The sequence below is a fragment of the Pinus tabuliformis genome, chromosome 9 (assembly GCF_031772625.1).
Source record: "Pinus tabuliformis cultivar Carrire ecotype Pingquan chromosome 9, CPIR1, whole genome shotgun sequence".
NCBI classification, from domain to species: Eukaryota; Viridiplantae; Streptophyta; class Pinopsida; order Pinales; family Pinaceae; genus Pinus; species Pinus tabuliformis.
In genome coordinates, this window is record NC_142307.1 from 1,432,815,822 (window position 1) to 1,432,837,654 (window position 21,833).

At 34.0% G+C, this 21,833-nt stretch overlaps 2 pseudogenes; both read right to left on the reverse strand.

The window, feature by feature from the left end:
- Positions 1 to 2,670: 2,670 nt before the first annotated feature.
- Positions 2,671 to 3,297, reverse strand: LOC149153940 (putative purine permease 11 pseudogene; annotated as a pseudogene).
- A 17,588-nt stretch (positions 3,298 to 20,885) lies between these two features.
- Positions 20,886 to 21,341, reverse strand: LOC149153941 (purine permease 21 pseudogene; annotated as a pseudogene).
- Between the last annotated feature and the right edge of the window lie 492 nt (positions 21,342 to 21,833).

Sequence of the window (21,833 nt, forward strand, 5' to 3'; positions counted from 1 at the left end):
GTGAATAATTTTGAAGACTTATAGTTGGATTGTGATCTTAGGCTAAGTTAAGTTTGTTTGATATTCATTTCATATTAATTTAAAATTTGATTATAAATTTTTCATATTTTTAATAATGTTTATAATTTATTATATGAGAGACTAAATTTCAAATTCAAATAACTCAATTGAGGGTTTTTTTTAAACTTTAGATCGAGCCTCTATAAAAAAAGTTAAATGATTTAAAAATAAACTTTTACCACATTTAAAAATTCCAAAATTTAGTAGAATTTTTGTTATCATGTCATGTAGAAATTTTATTAATTTTAATAATAATATTAAAAAATATTATTAGTATTATTATTAAATTAAACATGAAATGATATTAATACAAAAAAATTAACATTAATATATTTTAACGTTAATATTAAATTTACTAATTTTGGATTTATATAACATTATTAACTTTAATATAATATAATCTTTTTATATTATAATATATACTAGCACAACCCCATTAACCACATTAAGAAATGCAGTTGATATACTCATATGGATCAACAAAGAGTCAATAACACTAAAATAGTCATACAAGCTTGCTAAATATGTTAATTTTATTTAACCCTATTTTTTATAAATCTAACATAATAAAATATATACTATTTTTAAAATCAAATAATCATAACCTAAAGCTATCTTTAAAGAAATAAAACCTAGACAATTTCAACTGGAAGACATGAACATTTTAGATAATATTTCCATGGAAAATTATTATTTTTCCTCGAGGTGAATATCCAACACACATTTGAAATCTTGAAATTTAAATATGTATTATATAAAATAAAAGAATTTTAATTGTCAAAGTATTTTAAATTTTTTGATATATAGAAAAAAGAGAGCAGGAGAGAAGGGTAAGAGAGAGAGGGTGATAGAAAGATGGAGAGAGGGAGAAGAGGAGAGAGTCTCTAGGAAAGAGTGGGAGCTTGAGAGATGGAGTTAGAGGAAAGGATATGGAAGGAATAAGTTCAAGACATATAGAGAAAGAAAGGTGGAGAGAGAGAGAGGGAGTGGCAATGGAGAGATAGAGAGTGTGTATGTTTGGGGTGAGATAGAAAGACAAAGAAGGAGATATGGAGAGAAGGGGGAGAGAGAATGCGAGAGGGAGGGTGGTAGTCAATAGAGTTGTAGGACAAAGCTTGAGAGAGAAAGAGATATATAGAGAGAGAGAGAGTGAGTGAGTGAGTGACGAGGGGGAAAGACATAGGTAGGTGGGACAGAGAGGAATTGAGAGGGAGGGAGAGAGAGAGAGATCGAGTTGGAGGGAGAGAGAGAGAGGGAGGTAGGAATAAATACATATAGAGAGAGAAAGGAGGAGAGAGAGGGAGGGAGGAGAGTAGGAGGGAAGAGAGATAGAAGGGGAGATAGAGGAAGGGAAGGGTAAGGGAGAGGGAGAGGGAGGGGTAAACAAATAGACATGGAGAAACATTGTGTATGTTTGCAAGGTGACATAGAGAGATGAATAAGGAGAGATAGAGGGAGATAAAGATATAGATGGAAGGGGGAGAGAGAGAAGAAGAGAGATAGAGGGGGGGAAGGAGAGATAGATATATATGAAGAGAGAGATCGTCTATGTCTGGGGTGAGATAAAGAGACAAAGAAAGAAAAATGAAGGGAGATATCAATATATATGGAGGGAGGAGAGAAAGGGACGAAAATTTATTGCACTAGACGTAGTGATTTCAGTGTGAAAATGTTGATTTCTAATCCTATATGATTTCTTGCATTAGATGCATTGATTTATGTGTAGATGTTGATTTCTAATTCTAATTTATTGCTTGCATTAGATGCATTGATTTCAATGTAGATGTTGATTACTAATCATATTTGATTGTTAGCACTAGATGCATTGATTTCAAGTAGATGTTGATTTCTAATCCTATATGATTGCTTGCAACATTAAATGCATTGAATTCAATATAGATGTTGATTTCTAATCCTATTGGATTATTTGCATTAGATGCATTGATTTCAATGTAGATGTTTATTTCTCATCATATTTGATTGCTTGCATTAGATTCATTGATTTTAGTGTAAGCACAAAAAATTTATTGGCACGTGCACTATGACTAAGATTTTCTACATAACCTCAAACAAAATAAAATTGAATAAAACTTGTATTTGTATCTTTTACTTCTCCACATCTTTTAAAATTGAATATATAACTTATTTCAATCATATTTGTGTAACTTTTTAATTGAACCTTGAGATAATAAATTGAATGAAATACTTAAAAAGGTTTTCCATGCAATGGTATATGGGTGGGTCAAAAAATTTCATATATATATATATATATATATATATATATATATGACTTTATAATTGAAATAATTTATTTTTAAAATTGAATTGTAATAACATACATGTTGATTGCACTAAAAGACATTTTCTACAAGTCAATATGAGGCATGATTGGAATTTTTTTCATGTTCAATATTAAATTGATAGATGATATATTTTAGTTCATGTTAAGTATCAAAGTGACTTGCATCGTAATTTGAGATTGTAATTTCTTTTTTAGTCTATAAAACTCGAAATAAAAATTGAACATATATTTTACTAATAAAAATTATAGTATATAGAAAATTCATCAATTTAGCAAAATAATTTTAACAGATCAGTAAACTTCCAAAATTAATGAGCATCCATAAACACGATTAATACAAATCCATAAATGGCACAGGCCAAAATGGTGTAAACAAACCCCGTAATGAAGTGGGTTCTGTTTACTCCCTCCGGTATCTCGCTGCTCGAGTGGGTACCTAGCAGAATGGCACTAAAGGTAAGAAGCACGATTGAATTCAGAATATATGGAGTTATTCTCTGCTTAACCACAATGAAAGAGAACAGGGCATTGGAAGCTAACTGTGTGGCGCAGAGAAGAGAGTACGTTGATACTGGCAGATATGAAATCCCAAAGGGGTAAAGCAGAGAATTCCCACCTGCCATCACACCCAAAGCTCCACAGGCAAGAAGATATCTAGTGGTAACAAATGCAAGCATGGGTGATTTTCTTTGTGGGTTCAGCAATGGTGGTAGCAGAAGCAATGGCGATCCTACGCAGAGCAGCAGCGATCTGAGCCATCGGCTGTGGCCACCCTGCTCAAAATAAAAGCGACTCAAAAGCAGCCCACTAGACTGTCCCACCACAACAGCGATAACACTCATGCTAACGAGTAACCAGTGCATTCTCCCTTTTCTAACACCACTATAGTTTTCACTGGACCCTGCGCCTGCAATTGCTTCTCCATGGGACTCCATATACACAACGAACTGGAATGAAGTCTGCTACGAAACAATCTCCTCTCCCACGTTAGCTTGAATCATAATATTCCAAGGGACTCCATATTGCAAGGAACAATACAGAACTCAGCTCCTTAATGGAGGGTGAATTGTTTTGTGCGTGTACTCCTATTTTGAGGTCGACCTGATGCTAAGTTTCTCAAATTATTATGAAATGACACCCGTAAAATAAAATTAACTTATTTATAAAAGAATATAATGCATTTATTATCTTTGGTCCATGTTTTAAGTTGGAATCAACCAATTGAAGAGAGGTGTCCGGTACATTTTGTAAGTTTGGAAGCGCTCTATGACAGTTAGTGACAAGGTTAATTCATTGGTTACCTGTGGATAATTATTTTGTGATAAATATAATAATAATAATTTATATTTAAAGTGTTTTGTATATAATTTTGTTTATTGTATAAGGTATTTGATTTTTGTTTGTTTTTAAGTTGTTTGTAATTGTTAGTATGATGTTTTTTTTCTAGTATAAGGGACAATCATTTATATGAGGTTTGATCCTAGGTTATATTATTGATAAGATCTATTCTCAACCAATTGTGTTAGTGAAATTTGACATAAATATTTGAGTTTTTATAATAAATAATTTGACTATTAATATGTATATATTTTTTAAACTTACAATTTTTTATGAAACAATATGTATTCTTAACTATTATTACAATAAATTTCATATTAATCTAAAAATTATATATATATATATATATATATATATAAAATTAATATAAATATTTAAATTTAATATAAATATTTGATTTTTTTATAATAAATGATTCGGGTATTAAAATTTATAAAAGATTATATATTTTTAAAATTTATGAAACAATATATATTCTTAATTGTTATTATAATAAATTTAATATTAATTTAAATATTATAATAATTTGTTTAATATCAAAATTATATATATAATTACTAACTTTATGTGAATTTGAAAACTATCATAATGATTTTTTATTAATTTAAGATTTAATGATAAATTTTCATATACATGGTTTCATTATGATTTGATTGAACATTTCTAAGTGCCTTCTAATTTTTCAAACAAACTCTTTAATGATTTTGAATTTTAGATTTTATTTCATTCCAAAATATGTTTTCCACTTACTTTATTTCATTCCATGATATGTTTTCCACTTACTTTATTTCATTTCATGATATGTTTTCCACTTAAATTTATTTCATTCCATGATATGTTTTCCACTTACTTTTGTGCTTTATTTTTGTAAAATGGTATTGGTGAATAATTTTGAAGTCTTATCATTCTATTGTGATATTAGGCTAAGCTAAGTTTGTTTGATATTCATTTCATATTAACTTAAAATTTGATTATAAAATTTTCATATTTTTAATAATTTTTATAATTTTTTTATAAATATGTATTATATGAGAGTCTAAATTTCAAATTCAAATAACTCAATTGAGGGTTTTTTTAACTTTAGATCAAACCTCTATAAAAAAAGTTAAATGCTTTAAAAATAAGCTTTTACCACATTTAAAAATTCCAAAATTTAGTAGAATTTTTGTTATGATGTCATGTAGAAATTTTATTAATTTTAATAATAATATTAAGAAATATTATTATTATTGTTATTATTAAATTAAACATGAAATGATATTAATATAAAAAGTTAATATTAATATATTTTAATGTTAATATTAAATTTATTAATTTTGGATTAATATAACATTATTAACTTTCATATAATATAATTTTTTTATATTATAATATACTAGCACAACCACATTAACCACATTAATAAATGTGGTTGACATACTCATATGGGTCAACAAAGAGTCAATAACACAAAAATAGTCATAGAAGCTTGCTAAATATGTTAATTTTCTTTAACCTAATTTTTTATAAATCTAGCATAATAAAATATATAATATTTTTTAAATCAAGTAATCATAACCTAAAGCTACCTTTAAAGAAATAATTCCTAGACAATTTCAATTGGAAGACATGAACATTTTAGATAATATTTCCATGGAAAATTATCATTTTCCCTCGAGGTGCATATCCAACACACATTTGAAAACTTAACTTTTAAATATGTATTATATAAAATAAAAGAATCTTAATTGTCAAAGTATTTTAAATTTTTTGATATATAGAAAAAAGAGAGCGGGAGAGAAGGGTAAGAGAGAGAGGGTGATAGAAAGACAGAGAGAGGGAGAAGAGGAGAGAGTCTTCAGGAAAGAGAGGGAGCTTGAGAGATGGAGTTAGAAGAAAGGATATGGAAGGAATAAGTTCAAGACATATAGAGAAAGAAAGGTGGAGAGAAAGAGAGGGAGTGGTAATGGAGAGATAGAGAGTGTGTATGTTTGGGGTGAGATAGAAAGACACAGAAGGAGATATGGAGAGAAGGGGGAGAGAGAATGCAAGAGGGAGGGTGATAGTCAATAGAGTTGTAGGACAAAGCTTGATAGAGAAAGAGATATATATAGAGAGAGAGTGAGTGAGTGAGTGAGTGAGTGATGAGGGGGAGAGACATAGGGAGGTGGGAGAGAGAGGAATTGAGAGGGAGGGAGAGAGAGAGATGGAGTTGGAGGGAGCAAGAGAGAGGGAGGTAAGAATAAATACATATAGAGAGAGAAAGGTGGAGAGAGAGGGAGAGAGGAGAGTAGGAGGGAAGAGAGATGGAAGGGGAGATAGAGGAAGATAAGGGGAAGGGAGAGGGAGAGGGAGGGGTAAATAGATAGACATGGAGAAACAATGTGTGTGTTTGCAGGGTGATATAGAGAGATGAATAAGGACAGATAGAGGAAGATAAAGATATAGATGGAAGGGGGAGAGAGGGAAGAAGAGAGAGATAGAGGGAGGGAAGGAGAGATAGATGTATATGAAGAGAGAGATCATCTATGTTTGGGGGGTGAGATAAAGAGACAAAGAAAGGAAAATGGAGGGAGATATCAATATAGATGGAGGGAGGAGAGAAATGGAAGAAAATTTATTGCACTAGACGTAGTGATTTCAGTGTGAAAATGTTGATTTCTAATCCTATTTGATTTCTTGCATTAGATGCATTGATTTCTGTGTAGATGTTGATTTCTAATTCTAATTTATTGCTTGCATTAGATGCATTAATTTCAGTAAAGATGTTAATTTCTAATCTTGTTTGATTGAGCTTGTATTAGATGCATTGATTTCAATGTAGATGTTGATTACTAATCACATTTGATTGTTAGCACTAGATGCATTGATTTCAAGTAGATGTTGATTTCTAATTCTATATGATTGCTTGCAACATTAAATGCACTGATTTCAATATAGATGTTGATTTCTAATCCTATCTGATTATTTGCATTAGATGCATTGATTTGAGTGTAGATGTTTGTATCTCATCATATTTGATTGCTTGCATTAGATTCATTGATTTTAGTGTAAGCACAAAAAATTTATTGGCACGTGTATGATGACTAAGATTTTGTAGATAAACTCAAACAAAATAAAATTGAATAAAACTTGTATTTGTAACTTTTACATCTCCACATCTTTTAAAACTGAATATATAACTTATTTCAATCATATTTGAGTTTTTAAAAAATGAATAAAACTTATTTCCATCATAAGGAATTGATTGAAATACTTGGATAACTACTTGTAAATTCAGGAAAGTTGATAACATTATATAAAATTATAGAAATGTTGTCATATATTTTTTTTTTACCTATATATTAAATTTCAATATGGTTGACTTATCTCAGGTTATGACTAAGTTGTTGTAGATGATCTCAAAATAAAACCTATTTATTGTTTACATGACATTATTTATTAAAATTGAATAAAACTTATTTCAATCATATTTGTGTAACTTTTTAATTGAACTTTGAGATAATAAATTGATTGAAATACTTAAAAAGGTTTTCCATGCAATGGTATATGGGTGGGTCACAAAACTTTTCATATATATATATATATATATATATATATATATATATATAGATATAGATATAGATATAGATATAGATATAGATATAGATATATATATATATATATATATATATATATATATATATATATATATATATATATATATATATATATATATATATATCTATATCTATATCTATATCTATATCTATATATGTATGACTTTATAATTCAAATAATGTATTTTTAAAATTGAATTGTAATAACATACATGTTGATTGCACTAAAAGACACTTTCTACAAGCCAATGTGAAGCATGATTGGAATTATTTTCATGTTCAATATTAGATTGATACATGATATATTTTAGTTCATGTTAAGTATCAAAGTGACTTGCATCGTAACTTAAGATTGTACTTTTTTTTTAGTCTATAAAACTCAAAATAAAAATTGAACATATATTTTACTAATAAAAGTTATAGTATATAGAAAAATCATTAACTTACCGAAACAATTTTAATAGATCCATAAACTTCAAAAATTAACGAGCATCCATAAACACAATTAATACAAATCCATAAACTGAAATAGTGAATATGTGTATCAGTAAACTATCCATATGAAAATATAAACAATTACAAATGTCACATGAAAATCCATAAACTTAAATAATAAGCATCCATAAACAAAAAAGATGTCCATGATGTACATCCATAAACTGTACATGTATGAAAATATATAAACTCTATTCACACATGTGAATATTTGCTATGAAATGAGCCTGAAAATATACAAACTATGACACTCTAAGTACCGCCAGAACTCCTATGTGAATTTCACCATGCAAAGTATGTGTCCATAAGCTAGTATTGCAATATAACACATTCAAATTCAATATAATTAGATCATTATTTTTGTAAAATAAACAATATGGAAATAAATGAATTTGAACCACATTTTTAATTACATATACATGAATCTACTAACTCCAGTTGAGTTAAAATTCAATGAAGATAGGATGGGGGTCTGATCATGAAACTAGGTTTGATGCTCCCTTGCTGATGGATCAATGATTAGGGCCTATATTGATGAACCCACGTCATCAGTGCCTCTAAATACAACATCCCACCCATGTCTCCACATAACAATGACATCAATGACACTCTGCATATGGTCCTATGTACACAATGGCAAGGAAAATTATAATTAATCTAAAATTTAATTAGCATATATGTGTAACTTAAAAAAGGAAATTTTCAAATCTTAGGAATTTAAAAGTTTCCTGAATTGTTGGTCCATGTGGTTGTACATAGTGACTCTCCTCCACATTAGTGAATATATAAGGTGGAGGTGGGGGTGGAGGATAATCCATGGAAACATTCTCTAGTCGAAAATGGCCTGGCTGATCAACTACCCCCTCGGATGACCTCATAAGCTCATCCATGTAGATTGGATGTGTTTACATGTTATCATGAACTTATTAATAAAAATATAATATAATACGAACTAGAAATTTTAATATGAATATTTGTGCATAATTTAACAATAAGAGTAAATAAATTTTGTACATATATGTACTTGGTTTGTGTCATGCAAGTCGTGCACCCTCCAAGTGTCACGAATGACATCACAATAAATACATGTAGATGTCAAAAGATGATCAAAGAGTAAACTCGTGAGAAATGCATCATCATATAAGGGAATTGGCGGATCACAAGGAAATGGTGGTGTTATCCTAATATCTCCATACAATGCAACACGTGCGCTAGCCAATGATGTCTGCATTTTGTCTAAAATAGTCTCCCCAGTCTCACCACCAAGCTGCGATAACTCCTCTAGCTCTGTTAGTAATACCAAGCTCTAAGATGGTAGTGACAAGAATATCAGAGGTGGTGGTACATTCCTAGGGTCCCTACGAGCCCCTCATGCTCATAGGTATCTCCTAAGCTGGGTCCATAATAATGAGATATGGTATCTGTCTAATTTGACCTCATATGTAACACAAAATTTGCATATAAATTCTTGGAAATATAAATGGTGACTTGGTCATGGTGGAGGAATTGGTCCCAAGCTCTAATGAATATTTCATACACAAAAGGGGTTGTATCAACTTTGCTAAAATATTTTAATAGAATCATACCTCTATGTCTAGTGAGGTGATCCATAGGTATGTTGAACAACTCCCCATGAACATCAATGTCCTTAGTGGCCTCTTTCACCACCTCCCAAGTATCTAGGCCTCTAAACGTATGCCTCCTAATCCTCTATCTAGACTGTAATATGTGGCTATGTGTGCCTGACCTATGCTATGTCTCGATCAACCTATTGATGCTATCCAACATTAAAGACAATGCAATATGAGTTGGTGAATTGTCATAGATCTTCTTTATCTCTATTGTGATCTGTGTATGATGGGTTGTGACATCCTCTAATGTGATATGAGTTGTAGCATCTTCCCACAGACGGATTGATGTTGCACTTTAATCCTCAGCTTCGGCCCGTTGAGAGCCTATAAATCATAAATATAATTTAACAATATATACTTAAGAATCCAGAAGCATAATAACATATAAATTAAATTCAAATTCATTAGTTGAAGAAAATTTAAAATTTAAATACAATTTCAAGACATAAACACATAAAGTTTAAAGAAGATTTAAAAATCCAAGAGGTGTACCTAAAATAGGTGAAGAAGGTCCACTAGAAGTACCATGGTCATCAACAGAGACAAAAACATTACCTCTAACACTCTGACTGGTGTCAGAGGTAGGATCTATGAGAGCAACATGAATTGTTGGTGGGCTATGTGACCTATCATGAGCTCGACCTTGTATAACAAAACCCCTTGCACTGTGATGGCCTGCATTTGGGGCATGTATATGGGATGCCTCAACATATTACATATAATACTAATCCAAGAAAAAATTGTTGGCAAAAACCATTTCTAAACTCAAGAAAAATAATCTAGCTTGAAGTCCTAAGCTTTAGAGTCCATTTTTTGATAATTTATCAACCAAAGTATTAAGTTCCATGTAAACACAATCAAAAGAAGTGATCAAGTCTACCTTCACCTTTTTTCTCATTTCTAAATAATGCATTTTATTCATAACACATAAATATGTAAATATATATGTAAAAATTTGAAATAAACCTATTTACAAAACTAATAAAATTTCATGCAAAATGTTGTTGCTCACTGCATTATGAGTTTCCAATTGTCCAAAGTTTGAAATAGCAGTGACATTTGAAGCCATCTTCCAAGCCACAGAGGCTCTCAAAGCTAAATCATCCACTCTCCATTGGATAGTGCTTGGAACACACTTTCCAATGGTATATGGAAGTCTAAAAATGGACTTCGGGATCAGAAGGTATGGTATGTTAAAGTTCAAGGGTTGTTTTCCCTTTGAAATGAAGGAGAAGAGCATTCGAAGGATCAAGTGCCTCGAAAATTGTAATCGAAGGTTTCCCTTTTTCATGATACATATGTTCCCATCTCCCTTTTTCTTTTCTGATTGCGATATCGCATATCATAAAGCTTCCTTCTTACCGCAATAAAGTTTTGTCTCCCCTCGTCAACTGCAATATCACATAAGTCTAGTCACCACACCTCCACTCATATCGCAAGGTCATCCTGTTGATTACGATATCGTAAGTTCTGTCTCCCCTTTCCAATTGCAATAAGTCCTCCCCCACAGATTGTGATATCGCAATTGGGGATCACTCAAATCACAAGTTCCTCCTCCGCCGAGGCCCCTTCCGACTTGCGATTGTGATGGATGCAATATTTTATATATTTCAGTTTGTTATAGTGTTGGATCTAGCCCGTTGGCAAGCACTATGAAATATGTTACGAAGGTCCTCTCTTGTGTTGCGATTGTGATACCAATAGGGTTGAATCAACGACCCAGATTGAAACAGCCTAGATCAACGACCTAGATCAGTGAACATTAAAATGTCTATTTCGCTTCTGCTCAGTGGGATGGCGAGGGTATTTTTTGGCGTATGGGTCGACAGCTGAGGTATTAAATGAAGGCATGGATTAGTTGGAGGGCGATATGGGCTAATGTAGTGGAAACCTCTGCAACAAGAAACCCAAGACTAAAATCCCCTCAAAAATGAATTTGATTTGCTTCGATGCACATCGTCAAAGAGTAAATGGAGGTATGGGACTCAGGAAGAATTAATGGCTCGACATGGGGCTCTGTTCAGATACATAGTGAAAGACTACCAAGAAAACCTCCACTTTTATTTTGTAACTAATAACCACAGTCGATCGCTATCATCTTCAGAGAGTGGGCAAGTAGGGTAGTTAAGGCAAAAGTGATAGGGACCAACTGAGCAGCTAGAGGGATGCACGATGACAGAGATGTGGCCTAACAAGGGGTTTTCATGGGAACAACAAAGGGATACTTCCTCCCATCATTTTTCAGTTTTCTTTATTTCTGATTGTTTTGTAATTTCTTTTTATTTCCATGAAGGGAATCAAATCCTTGGAAATCATTTTGGGTAGTAGAGCTGTCTCAAGCCGAGGTAGCTAGTCCATCAGACATCTGGTCCTTAGATGAGATATTTTATAAATGTGGATTCAAAGCCCCCATTTTATGTATAAATAAGGGGGAGAAACACTTAATAAAGGTTGCGGAATTTTGCACCCACAGGGTATGAATTCTATGATTCCATTTTTGGTTTTGTTTGCCTATTCACGAGGAACTTGAGTGATATTTGCTGAATTTAGTGGACTGGTATGTTGGACTCATATCGGATTAATGAAATTATTTGGTGATTCCAATCAGAGCAACGTCTAGTATGTCTTCCACTCTGTAAATCTCGTTTCATACATGTTTTTCTTTCTATTGAAATTGTGTAATGAAGATGTCGGTCTCATGCTTTCATGGTGTTATATTTTATACTAAATAGAGAACAATACATGTGTATATTACATATTTACTTGTGCTATTCAATAGCCTACAATACCTATAGTAATTACAGATTTACTTTGCATTATTAGATTAACCCACAGTACTTGTATGAGCACAAATTTATTCACAAAGTTTGGTGATAGAGGTACCCATGATGTATATGCATGAAACCTTAATTCAGACTCCACTCTTTTTGTTCTTTCATCTCCTCAATCTTCCATACTTCTGTTGGAACATTTTTGCTTAGGATTTTGTCTTGTTTACAACCCTATGCATCTATTCCCCTTCTTTCTCTCTTCCTCTTCATTTTATTACAACCTCAATATTAAGTAGCCTGTTATTGTGTGTTGTCCACCAGAACAAGACATTTGTCTTTGAGGTTGCTCTGATTTACCCCCTGCATTTAGATCCATGTATTGGCTAGTTTACCTTAATGTAGGGCTATTGAACAAAGCCCCTTGTATTATCATTTTAACCACGTGACAATTGGAGTGCTGCAAAAGCCCCTCTCAGATAATCTTTCATGCACTCCTCTATCTATGATGTCCTAGCCACTGGTCTACAATCAAACTAGAGGCTATCTCTAGGAATCTTTCTATATCTCTAGAGGAATTTGTGCTCCAGGTGCTAGAAAAAGTGACAACATCTTTCTAGTGCCATTGTGAGGGAATGTATTGAAGGATTTTTCCCCTGGGATACGCCAAATTTTTACATTCCCTTTGTTAGGTGAGAAAGGGATGTGTGGGTTGAAGATATATCACCTTGGCCACTCCACTATTTTAATTCTATGGTAAACACCCTGGCAACTCCACTGTCCATATCTCTATTTGACCATCCTAGCTTTCAAGTAGCTTCATCCTCACTCTTTTTCTAAAGCAGCCGAAAACTTTCCCTACCTTTGAAATTGAGATCACTCACCCAGGGGGTCTTGAAAATGGCCATTCCATCATTCCTAGCCAGCAAATTTGCCCCACTGGAATTTTCCTCTATTGTTGGTTATCCTAATCATGTTCCTTCAGTGCATGAATGGAATACCTATTTGGCTAGATTCAGTGGATACATAGATAGAAGGCTTGACCAACACCTCAAATATTTTCATGAATGCATGGAACAATAGGGTATTTTTCTTGAAGATGTACAAATGAAATTGTTCATGTATTCTTTAGGAAAAGATGCTAGAGTTTGGTATAGGACAATACCTCATGGTAGCATATCTTCCTTAAAGATCTTTCACATAGAATTCAATATTATTGTAAAATATTATATCCACCAAATGATATGTTTGAATATTGTTGCATGCATTTTAATTGTGAAAATATGCCTGAGATTAATGATCCCACGGAAGGTGTTTGTGGAGCTCCGCTCTAAGAAAACATCTACTTGCATCAAGAAGCATCACCAAATGACCGAGAATGCAGAGAAGGAAACATCATCGAACTGCAAATAAACCCCCTGAGGTCTTATTCGGACAAATTTGACGTTTCTCCTTCCTATGATGAATACGAATCTGATGGAGAGTCAAGTGATGCAGATCCACAATGCTCCCCATCATGGGAAGCTGCACAAGAAGAGGAGGCTCACTAGGAGGTTAGCAAAGAGGCTCTAGTTTAAAATTCACATCCTTGACCTGGAGAACAAGATAAAGAACCTCCTTTGATTTATGATTCATATCATTTAGAGGAGGATGAGATGATCGAGGGTTAACAGTGTAAACTTTGAAACGCGAACTGATACTATTACCTGTTTCGTAGAGATAGCAAAAAAGTGACTCGATTTTGAAAATGGGTGATGCAGAACACACATGTTTTTTTTTAGCATAGTTTTTGGCACTTTAATTTTTTTTATGAACATTACGTTTTAGAATGATAGTGATTTTCATGCTGATTTAAAAAATTGGTAATTCTGCATGAGGTCCTTTTTTTAAAAGACCTATTTTTTGAGTTAAATTTTATAATGTATGAAATGTAAATAATTATTTTCTAAATTTAATAATTTTGAAGTGGTCTTCTTCTTCATATTTTCTTGTTTTTATTTAAATTTTTTTTTTTAAAATTTTAAAATTTTAAATTTTTTGATTTAATTTAATTTTTTTTATTTTTATAGTGAGGTTTTTATTGTTTTGCATATTTAAAGAAGAAGATCGATATTTCAAATTTTCGATATTCTACATATTTATAAATCGTTAATTAATATTTCAATCCACATGAAATAGTTGTCTCTAAAAAACAATAATTTTTAACATTTGACAAAAAAATGACAATTTTTAACATAAACATAACTAAAAAACTACACGTTTTGATAATTTTTTGTAATTTTTTGCTAGAGATGACATGTCAAAATCACAATTTTTATAGGAAAATTTTAACTAAGAATGGTTGAATAATATGTTTTTTTGTTTTTTGTTTTTGTTTTTTTTTAATGAATTTCATGTCAAAAAATAATAATAATTACTGTTTTTTACAAAAAATGATGAATAACATAAAAATTAATGTGAAAATCACATAATACAAATATTGAATGCATAACAACCTTAATTGAGTGCTTATTCTTCTCATAAAATGTCAAAGTCAAAACATTACAAGTATAACTAATTAATAGTTACAAAAATGAGCTTGATTTCCAAGCATAACTTAAATTTAATCAACAATGTCACGTAATCCAAACTCTTCATTCTCTCGAGTTTCATCATTGTCTTCTTCCACAATATTTTCTGCTTCATTTTGCTCATTTTCCTCTAATGGATCTTTGATGTCTGCGAATCTCCCAATGTATGCCTTTCCAATCATTCCGTGTAATGGTGGCTGGGGTTTTTTTGCCTTTTTTGCCACACGTGATTCACTAAAGTCCCCTTTCTTCAACCCAATTTCTTGCATTGCATCTGGAAGAAATTGAAGAGCATTAATTCTTTACTGAATAAAATTGCACTGTATTGGATCTTTTTTAATGGCAATGCAATTTCTTTCTTTTTGAAGGCAACATGCTAGTGTTGTACCTAATTATCAAGCACAAAAGAAATAATGAAGTAAATTAGTATAATGACGTATAAATTAATAAATAACATATTAAAATTTAATTCCATATAATAAAGCTTACTTGAGCCAGAAAATAAATCCAAAACCCACTCTCCTTCATTTGAACATATGTCCATAGATAGTTAATCAATAACTGTGGTTTTCGATAAATTTTAACTATCTCTCCTTTTGCTTCTTTGTCTTCATATGTTAGTTTTTTCACAACAACATCATAAGTCAGTTTTTGGCTATGAATCTTTCCATCTACCTGATTAAAAATCATAGACATATAGCTATCATCTTTTGCCCAACTATCAATATGGATGAACTCACAATCATTTATAAATGGTTGATCTTCACGATTAAGAAGATTTGACTTTGCCTGTAACATGAAATAGTAAAAGTTCAATTAACTTGTACATAAATGAATTTTTTAACATTAATCAAATATAAATTTTAAACGTCTTACCATGTAAGCTGCATCCTTGAATTTGTTTTCCCCTTGAAGCTTGGCAATAACATTGCCAATTGTGTGTCTGAATGAAATGTCACAAATCTCCATAATGGTGATGACATGACTTCTAGAAATCCCACAACCACTTTACTAAGAGCTTTATAAATATAAGGGTCACTATCATAGTCAATGTTTGGAATATTGAAACCATGGGGAATATCTGCAATAACTAGGGCATAATCCCTTTTAGGTATGAGTTTAGCAATGTCTTCACAGTTGCTTTGTATTACTTGATATTGAATAGTGTCTAGCCCATTCCAAATGAAATGAGTAAGAGTTGGATCAAGTTCAACATTCTTATGACATTGCTTCTTCAGTCTTTCGATCTTCATTTTTTCAATAAAGGTTCTGAAACTATTTGGTGCTCCATTTTCATCCTTCTTCATCTTTTATAAAATAAAAAAAATATATGTGTAAGTTATAAATTAAAAACAGTATACAAATGAATAAAAATGAATGTATAAATCAACATACATTTTTAAATGCAAGATAATTTTTTTTTAACGTTGATGTAGAACTTGAATTTGGATAGTTGCGTACAACATCATCCCAACTATCTTGATTCAACAATTTAACCATTTGTTCTTGAATTTTCATGTAAACTTTTGTAGACATTTTGAATAATATGACACTTATTCACAGAGATTATCTTGATTATACACTATTGCGGAATGCATGCATGATACATAACCTCCTCTACGTTGATCATCAATTTTGCGGAATTAAAAACAATGAAACATCAATCACATGCGCACATTAACATAGTATGTCATTCGGGGAAAGCATACAGCTGAAAACCCCCAACTATCTATATATTATATTGATTGAGAACATGTAACAATACATAGTACAATACTCCTCACAAGTACTCAGTATTATCTCCACCTATTACACACAAAACTAGCTCAGATCTGAATCAATCACAGGTTCAAATCTCCTCCACTGTTTTGCCTGTCTCCACTGCGCAATCCTGCAAGAGAATCACGTGAACACAGGCTACAATTACCTTGGTATTGGCCCACACTGCGCAGTCCTCATTGGCATAACTCAATCCCATTGATTGTGCAAGATCTCATGCACAACTATAGTCACAACTAATAGCAATCTCAACCTCTAACACCTGTCTCCACTGAACTGTACATGCACTGAGTTAACTAATGTATTCTCTAGTTGCTTTATGAGTTAATAATTAGTGAATTAATTAATATTTAATTCACACAACTCATCACTAGTGTATTCTTTAGTTAGACTAAAATACAACTAGTTCAACCAAGTCAAACTGAACACAACTCCATCAACTCCACAATCAACTCCACTGAAACTCAACCACATGAGTTCTAACTGAAGTCCTGCATGTAATAGCTAAACTGACTCACAAAGAAAGCATATTTCCTTCTGGCAGCTGCATGTGCCACATCTGTAGCTCAAACTGAAGTGCTCCAAGAGGATAAGATAATGTTTATAGTCCAAATATTATTATGAGACAATAATATTCGACTATTCTATTTTTAGCCTGGCAGTCTAAAAATAGAAACATGCCTATATGTCTAAAAATAAAAGTCCATCTATTTTTACCAACATGACCAATCATCCACAAATAGCATCCTGCAACTCATAGACCATGATCCATTTGTCTAAAAATAGACTTTGCGCCAAAAATAGCCTGCGGGCCCACTTAGTGAAGGCGACTCCTTTTCACTAAGCTCCATCATCTTGTTGCATTTTTAACACTCCCTCTCAACAAGATATGGATTATCTGCAACCCCTATCCTGCCGCGGAATGTTCTGCATGCAACACATTTGCCCGGTCCACTTGCTCCAACAACACTTGGAACAAAAACACTCGCAACTGACCACTCTCTTGGGCTAGGAACATACTCTGATGCTGAAGCTCTACCTACTGCTGACAAGTACTCCCTCTCTGACATCTGTGCTACTGCAACATCTCCATGCATCTCACACCATTGCACACTTCTCTGTGCCACCTAGCACTGTGCAAAACACTTGTGCCTCTCGCATTGCTGCAGCTTGCTAGCTATGCACTGTCCTGGGATTCCCTACACTGTCACTCTCTCTGCCGCTCCATTTGCATCAGTCTCTATCCAATCAGTCAGTTCCTACTGCTCCACATCGGGGCTCCTGTAGCAAGGTCTCATCCAAGAGGTTGGGTACCTCAAGGATCCTGCCCCTCCTCCTTGGGACGATCAATCTATATCACCCCACCTCCTTCCTGGAGGTATGGCTGCATGTGATCCCTCAGCCCACCTGGCTTGAAGTTTCCCCCTACTAGAGGTCTCTGCATGAGTAGATGTCTCTACTCGATCTCCACTTAGCTTCCCTTTTTGTGGCTGCTCCACAACCTCCTGAAGCTACTGCACCAATCGTGGCTCCTCCACAATCATCTGAGACTTCTTCTGGCTCTGCATGTTGAGAGGTAATATACACTCCCTCTCAACCACCAAGTCTCTATCAGTTGCCTCATTGCTCAAGGCTTTACATGCATCTAGAACCTCAAGAGCATACAAGTTCTTGACCCGTGAACCAATCTTCTTCACATGTCTAGTGATGATGTGTCTAAGGAAAACCTTTCCCTTACTGAAGACTACGCCATAGCCTCTGTCTTCTAGCATCGCGATCAACACCAAGTTTCTCTTCAGTCCTGGTACATACTTGACATCGGTCAAGGTAAGGTGAGCTCCATGCTCCCTCTGAAAGATAACCGTGCCTACACCTGAGACACTGTACTTCTCATCATTACCCATCGCTATGAGTATCTGGAGATCTTTCTCCTCCAAAGTACTGAACAAACTCTTGTCAACGGTCATGTGGAAAGAAGCTCCACTGTCAAGAAACCAACCACTTCCCACCATGGATGAAACCATGCATGCGAAGAGTGTGAAATCCAACTCGAACTGTGAAGCAAGTGCCTCACCTTCAGATCCTTCCCCGAATCCCTTCTTGGATTTCCTCTTTGGGCAATTAGTAGCATAATGGCCCAACTCATGACAACGAAAGCATCTCACCTTCGACTTGTCAACCTTCTTCCCATCATTGGAAGAACTGGATTCGGAAAGAGAACCCTTCTCCTTCCCCTTCTTTGCTTTGGCAGCCAAATCACAATTTTCTTCATCAGTTGCCTTTGATGAAGATCCATCCCTGGTATTCTGCCCGATCTCCTCTTACACAAGATCTGACCAAAGTCTCTCCCATCCTGGCAATTTCTCCCCTCCATTGACAGAGTCCTGATAGGAATGCCAACTCTTCGGAAGACTAAGGAGAGCCAAGCTCACCAAGTCCTCATCATGACAGTCATCTCCACACTTCCCAGCTCATCCATGCACTGGGTGAACTTCGTGAGATACTTGGGCATACTGTCTCTATTCTCACACTTAATGTTTCTAAGTTTATCCTTGAGCGCCAACTTCCTCTGGTTGCTCTTGCTTTGGAATAAATCTATCAACGCTTTCCACATCAAGTATGGAGAAGCATTTCCATGCAGGTTGGATACAATGTGATCCTTCACGCCCTACAATAGAATCCTTCGACACTTTGCTGTCTTCTTTTGCCAAACCTCAACGTGAGCAGCATCAGTAGGCTTTGGGACCTCAGCATCTATGAACTCCTTCAACCCATTGTCATCTAACACCACCTCCATCCTGTCTTTCCATGCAATATAATTTGAGCTGCCTTCAAGAGCATACTCCAATCGCAATCCATTGAAAGACATTTCAACTTTGACACGAAGAAAACACTGCTACAAATTCGAATTCCACCAGCTCAAAACTCAACAGCTTCTGATCTAAAATTCGTGAGAACAAAGTATTTTTCGTATAGAGATTGACTGTATGGGCATTCACCGGATATCTCACCTTCTAAAAGAAGGATGAATCTAGAGGCTACCTGGCCCGATTACAGACTCTGCTTGAAGAAATAAAATGTAAACACTCTCTGAATAATAGATCTGATGATCAACTCTGCTCTGATACCATGTAGAAATTTTGAATAATATGACATTTATTCACAAAGATTATCCTGATTATACACTATTGTGGAATGCATGCATAATACACACCTCCTCTACGTTGATCATCAATTTTGCGGAATTAAAAAAAATGAAACATCAATCGCATGCGCACATTAACACAGTATGTAACTCGGGGAAAGCATACAGCTAAAAACCCCCAACTATCTGTATATTATATTGATTGAGAACATGTAACAATACATAGTACAATACTCCTCACAAGTACTCAGTACTATCTCCACCTGTTACACACAAAACTAGCTCAGATATGAATCAATCACAGGTTCAAATCTCCTCCACTGCGCAATCCTGCAAGAGAATCACGTGAGCACAAGCTACAATTACCTTGGTATTGGCCCACACTGCGCAGTCCTCATTGGCATAACTCAATCCCATTGATTGTGCAAGATCTCATGCACAACTATAGTCACAACTGATAGCAATCTCAACCTCTAACACCTGTCTCCACTGAACTGTACATGCACTGAGTTAACTGATGTATTATTCAGTTGCTTTATGAGTTAATAATTAGTGAATTAATTAATATTTAATTCACACAACTCATCACTAGTGTATTATTTAGTTAGACTAAAATACAACTAGTTCAACCAATTCAAACTGAACACAACTCCATCAACTCCACAATCAACTCCACCGAAACTCAACCACATGAGTTCTAACTGAAGTCCTGCATGCAATAGCTCAACTGACCCACAAAGAAAGCGTATTTCCTTCTGACAGCTACATGTGCCACATCTGTAGCTCAAACTGAAGTGCTCCAAGAGGATAAGATAATGTTTATAGTCCAAATATTATTATGAGACAATAATATTCAACTGTTCTATTTTTAGCGTGGCAGTTTAAAAATAGAAACCTGCCTATATGTCTAAAAATAGAAGTCCATCTATTTTTACCAACATGACTAATCATCCACAAATAGCTTCCTGCAACTCATAGACCATGATCCATATGTCTAAAAATAGACTTTGCGCCAAAAATAGCCTGCTGACCCACTTAGTGAAGGTGACTCATTTTCACTAAGCTCCATCATCTTGTTGCATTTTCAACAACTTTGTGACTACATAAATAAAGTAAAAAAAATTAATATAATGATAATATATATAAATACTACAAGAACAATATGTTATATTTAAAAAAAAATTATAATCTAGAAATAAATAATAATAATTCAACAAACTTAGTTTTGAAAAGCATAGGAAACAAACCCCCATATTCCCAAAAGCATGGCTAATACCTTTATCACGTCCAGCTTATCATGGAAGACGAAGACAGCCAAGATGGGAACAACAAGCAGAGACAAAGCGCCAATGGCATTAGAAAACAACGAAGAAATCAAGAAAATCAATCCAAATGTCCTCGCGGAATATATTTGATAAGCTATAGCACACCATAGTAGAGTCATAACATATCCAATTTCCCGTAACCTAAAATCATGGGACTCTGATCCCAGGTCTCTGAATTCTCCGCTGGCCAACAGTCCCAACGCACAAATGAAGGCACCAACAATGTAAACCAGTGCCTGCGAGATCATAACTACAACGAAATTCGGTGCAAGCTTTTGGAAAACAAGTTGCATCAGTGCGAGGAGGAGTCCATAAATGGCGCAAGCCAAGATGGTGTAAACAAAGCCCATAATGAAGTGGGTTCTGTTTACTCCCTCCGGTCTCTTGTTGCTCGAGTGGGTACCTAGTAGAATGGCACTAAAGGTAAGAAGCATGATTGAATTTAGAATATATGGAGTTATTCTCTGCTTAACCACAATGAAAGAGAACAAGGCATTGAAAGCTAACTAGGTGGTGGAGAGAAGAGAGTTCGTTAATACTGGCAGATATGAAATCCCAAAGGAGTAAAGCAGAGAATTCCCACTTGCCATCACACCCAAAGCTCCATAAGCAAGAAGATATCTAGTGGCAACAAATGCAAGCATGGCTGATTTTCTTTGTGGGTTCAGCAATGGTGTTAGCAGAAGCAATGGTGATCCTACGCAGAGCAATAGCGATCTAAGCCATCAGCTGTGGCCACCCTGCTCAAAATAAAAGCGACTCAAAAGCAGCCCACCAGACTGTCCCACCACAACAACGATAACGCTCATGCTAACGAGCAACCAGTGCATTCTCCCTTTTCT